The sequence below is a fragment of the Pinus tabuliformis genome, chromosome X, assembly GCF_031772625.1.
Source record: "Pinus tabuliformis cultivar Carrire ecotype Pingquan chromosome X, CPIR1, whole genome shotgun sequence".
Taxonomy (NCBI): Eukaryota; Viridiplantae; Streptophyta; class Pinopsida; order Pinales; family Pinaceae; genus Pinus; species Pinus tabuliformis.
Window position 1 is genome coordinate 81881184 of NC_142308.1, and position 6658 is coordinate 81887841.

The window sequence follows — 6658 nt, forward strand, 5'->3', positions numbered from 1 at the left end:
CTGGTGGTTTGAGTCAGTCTGAAATAGTCATTTTCCAGTATTAGTTATTTGTTTTACAGCGAGCATCTCATTCTGAATTCTCTATGATTATAAGGAGTGTTGGTCTTGTTTTTTGTTGATTGTAAGCATCATCGTTTTTGGCTAAAGCACGCAAGATTTCTTGCTAGGAATCTTGGCTGCTCTGTTTCATCAGGGTAGGAAGATTGTATTCAATATTTGTGTTAATCTTGCTTTTGGTGACTTTTTGTTTGCTTGACAAAATCGCTTTTTGTGACCATCTGCTTCTTTGTTTCATGAAAGTTGTTGTTTGACACTTTCTTGGAATTTGTCTTTTTGATCTTTTTGGTTTTCATTGCCAAGGCTTTCATTGCTGCCTTTGATTGTTAAGAGCGATTTCAAACACATTTATTTTTGTTGGGTCTCCATCCATTAAGTGGTGTTGATTCGCAAAAGTGTTTAATTGCCTATTCTTCAATCACAAGTTTCAGTGTTGTTGAGAGCAATTTTTGAAAAGACTTTTTGTTTGTTGCTTTGAAGAAAATATTTTGAAAATCTTAGTTTTGCTTTCTTGAACTTGCTTTTCATTTGGTTTCCTTTTAGTGAAGTGAAAGTGCTTTATGTTTGTCTTAGTACTTGTTTTTAGTGTTTAGACGAAATGGATGGTAACATCTCATATTCCATCTAGGCATTTTAAGTGGCAAGATAAAGATTGATAAGCAAGCAACTTTCATTTTTTGTTGCATCAGCATATAGTTGTTGCATTAGGATAGATTTGCATCCCCTTTTTAGGCATCCATAGTTTTGTTAACTTTTGTGAGCGTGGAGTTTGAAAAGAAAAAGAAAAATTTGTTTATTTGAAGTTCCTCTGAACCCTGTAGAGATTACTTTTCATCGAAAAACAAAAAGTGCATGTGCATGTAGTTAAGCTTTTATTAATTTCTTTTGCGTCAAAAAACACCACTAGTTTCACTTCCGTTACCTTGTGACTTAAAGAACAGCCTAATAAAATCAAGCGCTAACTAAAATTCACTAGAACTTTTTGTTTTAGTCAGTTACACCAACAAGATTAGGATTTTAGGGCCTTGGATTAGGCGAGTGGAGAGTTAACTCTCCAAGGCCATATAAACGTCAAACGTAGGAGTCTGAATAACGAGAGAAAATCCAATAGCGTTAGGAAGACCAGGAAAGCTCCGGATCTGGGAGTTAAGCACGAGGGTCTGTGAAGACAGGGAAGAGAGATACCCCCTCTCCTACTTGTCTGAACTTACCTCACGACTGTTCCGCCTGGCTTCTGCGACGAGTTGGTATCCATAGTTGCTGCTCCTAGGGAACTACACAGGTGGCTGCGGAGGGGAATCCCGTGGCACCTGAGGTTGACGTTGCATCACTCTCAACGGTACTACTGGAGGGCACCCTTGCGAAGCTTGGGGGCTTGCACCGACGCAGGCTGTTGTTAGGAGGTCAGCGTAACTTCCTCTGTTACCTTCGCTAATAGGACTGGGCCGTCATTATCCCAGACTATCTTCGGAAGGCCCCTTACTCCACTTTCTTGTATTTTGGTGTCCGGTCCACATCACCCGGAGCGAAAATACTTGGAAGTTGTTTGACTCGCTGATATATTTAGGGACTTTATCGTGTGTGCTCTTTGTTCCTTGTATATAGTTGGCTTTAGGTATTTTTGTCTAGTCACGTTTGGACTTTGTGTTCTGAGTGACCGGCTTACCACTCTACTGATCTTGAAACGCTTTTGGTCGTTCTTTCAGAAATTGTGGAGTTGCCTCCTCAAGGGCAAAGGTTTTGATTGCTTATCTATATTCCTTGAAAAGTTATTTCTATATTCCCGTAGAGGAAGGGTCTTTGGAACAATTAGATATGACCAATATTCCTATGGAAACCAACCAAGGTGCCCTGCCAAAAGGGGATCCTTGTGCTTTTCCTTTCTTTGGAAACATTGGTACTCCCTTGATGGCCACTTTGAATATTCCTGGGTTGAATGTTGGACTACCCGTTTGGCTGTGGTCCACTCCGAATATTCAAAATGCTCTTGAAGCCTCTCAGTTGAATGCTTTATTTCAAGGGCATCACATGGGTGCTAATTGTTCATCTTCTTTCAAAGAGAAATCTGGGATTCCTTCTTCGCCTCCTTCTTGTAACAAGAAATCTAAAAAGAGGAGAAAGAGGAAGTCAAAGAAGAAGAATAATTCTATCCTTTCATCTTCAACCTCTGTGAGTCATGTTGGAGATGAGCCTTCAGCCATTGCTAGTCATGCTGGGGGCACAAGTCTAGTCACTGCGAGTCACACTAGCACTTCATCTTCAACCTCTGCTAGTCATGTTGGAGATGAGCCTTCAACCACTGCTAGTCATGCTGGGGGCACAAGTCTAGTCACTGCGAGTCACACTAGCACTTCATCTTCAACCTCTGCGAGTCATGTTGGAGATGAGCCTTCAACCACTGCTAGTCATGCTGGGGGCACAAGTCTAGTCACTGCGAGTCACACTAACACTTCATCATCAACCTCTACGAGTCATGTTGAAGATGAGTCTTCAGCCGCTGCAAGTCATGCTGGGGGCATGAGTCTAGTCACTATGAGTCATACTAGCAAAGAGTCACTGACCTCTGCAAGTCATGTTCAGGACTCTCCGCAAGCCACTGCTAGTCATGTTGGCGGAATGGAGGTTGATAAGAAACCTGGACGTAGAAGTTTTAAACCTAAGTTCCCTTGTAAGATATGCATGGGAGACCATCTTACTCATTTATGCCCTGGTATTCCAGAGGTTCAAAGGATATGGTCTGAGTCTGAAAGTACTTCTACTCCTGGATCTGATATGGTTTCTCATCAATCCCATCAACCATTGGTTGATAATGTGGTAAAGCCAGTGCAATCGCTCGCCGATTACACTCCTCTTTTGGGGGGTGAAGTGCTTAACAAAAGAGTCTGTTTGATCTCTAGTAGAGAGTCTTCTGGTATAGGGGGCATTCCGGTTTCTTCGAATGTTCCCCCTCCAAGTTCTAAGAGTGTTTCCTTTGATTGGGATAGCCTTGTTGAGCCTCGTCTTCCTTCCGCTGCACCTTTTCAAATAAAGGTCAGGGTTAATTCCACAAATGTCTATCGATGTATGGTGGATGAAGGATCCTCTGCAAGTATTATATCCTCTTTGACTTGGAAAGCTTTGGGTTCCCCAAAGTTGTTGACAGCTCAGAGTCAGTTGTTAGCCTATGATAGAAGACCTGGTAAATCTATGGGTGTTCTTCCTCAATTGCCTATCACTTTAGGTGGGAAGACTGTCTTAATCGATATGATGGTGTTTGATAGCCCTTTAGACTTTAATATGCTACTTGGGCGTGATTATGTCTATGCTATGAATGCTGTGGTGTCTTCACTCTTTCGAGTAATGTGCTTTCCTCATAATGGGAATATTGTCACTGTTGATCAGCTTGCATCTGATAATCACCACCCTAATTCGACTTTACTGCAGAATGCCCCTTGGTTTGTTCCAAGTGTTCAAGTAGACTCTACCCCGCCACGGGTCAATTATGTGGCATTGAGTCCTCAATGTTCAATCGCTTCTAAGAAGGATCCTTTGACCTATTATTCTCCTTCTTGGGACTTGGTCCCGGCAGTTGACCGAGAGATTCTTCCTATAGGGACATGGGACCCTTTAATTCCCTCTTTTAATCCTTGTAGTTCTCATGATTTCTCAGATCTTGCTTTGCCTTCACAAGAGGAACTCTTTGAAGCCATGAGTTATGACTACCAAAGGAGTCCTTGGCCTGAGCCCTGCAAGGGGTTTGTTCAGCAGAACTATTATGCGTAAGCCGCAAGGCTGCATGGTCCCCTGTACCATATTGTACATATGAGGTACGCATTTTCAAGTTTTGTATTCTATAACACAAAGATTTTATATGAAGTTTATATGTGGGATGCATTAACTTCTCGTCTAGTGTTCCTATTTATGTTTACAGAACTTGGAAGATTTCTCAATTGGAAGTTTATGGTTGGTCCGTTCTGACAGGTATTGGTTCTCGAAACTGGCATATAGGTTAGGTTTTTTCGCCTGCATTGTGCACTTATCAGTTTCCTTTCCCATTTGGCCTTAGGATCGACCCCACCAAGTTATGGTGCAGAACCTTCTCATTGCTTAGAAGTATCATGACTTGTGTGGTAGAGCCTACCTTATCATGGGTGCCCTAGTTAGTACCTTTTTTGTCGCTCAGCACTCATGCTGATTTTTTCATCCCTAGGCTCGGGAGTCCTCTGTAGTCCCGCCATGACTTATGCGTTGAAGACTCATTCTTCTTAGCTTCTTCGCTTCATTTTGGCCTTATACCCTAGAGGCTCCTTTGTGTTGAGTTGTACTACTGCATTGCATGTTGACCACTTGCACCTTTTGGCCTAGAGCCGGCTTCACTTGGACTCGTGTTTAAGCCAACTTTTGACCATGATGTCTGCAAAATCAACCTTGCATACGTTTGACTTCTGCAGCTTGACACACCTTGACCCGTGGAAGGAGCATACCTTTGAGTGTCACTGACCAGTTTTCACCTCCCTGCATTGAGCATAGGAACGTTCCTGTCCCGGGAACTAGATCATCTGTTTCACCGACACTCGCTCTTTCCACTGTGCCATAGCATTCTTTTATTCTTTTTCCGGCTTAACAGAAAAAGACAAAAAAATTAAATATTCCAAAAAGAGCGGGAACGGGACATTATTTCCATTTATTGTTGGCAGCTAGAGTCAGTCGTGTCGCCCTTGAACAAATCACTCAAAACAAAGTCTCCTCCGCATGGGTGGGATTTAGTTTGACTTAGGTACGCCATAACCTTGTTATTGAGTCAGTTCTCCCCCGATTGGTTATCTCTTCCAATCATATGGAGGGTTCGTTCGTGCCCCCTGCATGGCGAACTTATACAGAGTCATCATATGCTGCCACACAGTCACATTGAGTCGTGCTTTTGTTCAAGGGAAGTTAGCCTGAGTCGGCCTCTCTGCAGCGTCTCTTGACTCATTTTTCAGTCGGCCATCCCTGGTTGTCAGTGTCATGTCTATCATCACGTCAGTTATATTGGTCCTTTACTCGTGCCGGTTTGAGAAGGTCCCCATTTACTTCTTGCTGGTGGGTCTTGTCCTTATCGACGACGACACCTTGCTCTGAGGACAGGCCTAGAGCCGCACCCTTGCCCTATTTTCATTATTGATAGGTCACCTTGTGCTCAGCATCGATCAGTATCATGGGTCTTTGACTGAGTGGTTTCCCTTGTGTTCGACATCAGCTTACATTATCACACATTGGGATTCGTGCAGTACCTTGGTTTCCATTTGACCCTATTGGTGGATACCTCGCCTCTGTGTCAGCTTTCATTATTGGTTGGTTCAGAGGGTTTCTTCCGTGCGCTAGCCACATCTCATGTACGCCGGAAACCTACTTCGGTTGGGATACTACATCTTTTTTCATCCGGTTCCTTCCACATTATTGGCCTACGGGTTACACTCGTGCTAGATTGATGGAGGATGCCTTAATGCCTTCCTTCTAGCGGATCTTTCCCTATCGACTCTGACTCATTGCTCTGGGGCAAAGATCTAGAGTCCATTTGGCAGTACCTTGGGGTTTGCAGTCATTAGTGGCAGATCCTTCGCTATCGACAGTGGGAAACCATCATTGTCTCCTGATCGATAGATTCTTACAGGTGTTCGACTCCAGCTCATCTATTCACACTTGTTAGATTGTACTGGGTACCTTGACGCTCATTATCATTATCGGTGAGTAGTCTCGCGTTTGTTAACGGTATACATCAATGACTGGTAATCAAACGATTTCTCACATGGTCGACTTCAGATCATTTATTCCCATGGTGTAGAAATGTACCACAGTGGTCGGTGAAGACCTCAGGTTGTATCAGCATTCATTGGTTCACTTGACAGTTGCTCCTGTTGCTGCTAGTTGATACCACTCCACTTTATATGTTGCAGTCAGTCATGGCGACATTCTATATGCTGGCACCTGAGTTTGCAGTGTAGTACCATCCTATTCCATCATGTTCAGTTGGTACCTTTTGGGATCATTCTTTGATATCAGTGATCCGTTGCATCTTTCAGCATCATTGACAGTCTTATATGTGATATTCAGACATGTACTTATTCATTATGATCAGATGATCCATTATGTATCTTTCAGTCATTTATACTTGTATACTTAGTGGATCCACTTGTACTTGATATGCGGACATGCTTTACTTTTTCTGAGCATGGGTATGCCCGCCTCAGACAGTGTTTCTTTCTGATCTTCTTTGGTGGCTTGGCAGGCTGAATTCTGGTGAAGTCCTCCTCGGTTTTTGACAAACTTCCTTTCCATGTACTCGCATAATATATTTCGGCCATCATGTAACCCTTCTGACCTCATATATTAGGGGGCATCTGTTATAGCTCCAAATCTCACTCTTATGGTTTGTGATGCTATAATCATGGCCTAGGGCAACCCCTCCTTCCAGACCTGGTCCTAAAATTTAAAAAACAGTGTTTTATTCCTTATACGCGACATTGCCCTGAGTTAAACGCGTGTATACTCGAGTTTGTGTATATCCAACCCGCGTGTATGTATTAAAACACTTAAAAAAATATAAAATTCCTTCTTTTCGGGCGGAGATCACGGGTTTTAC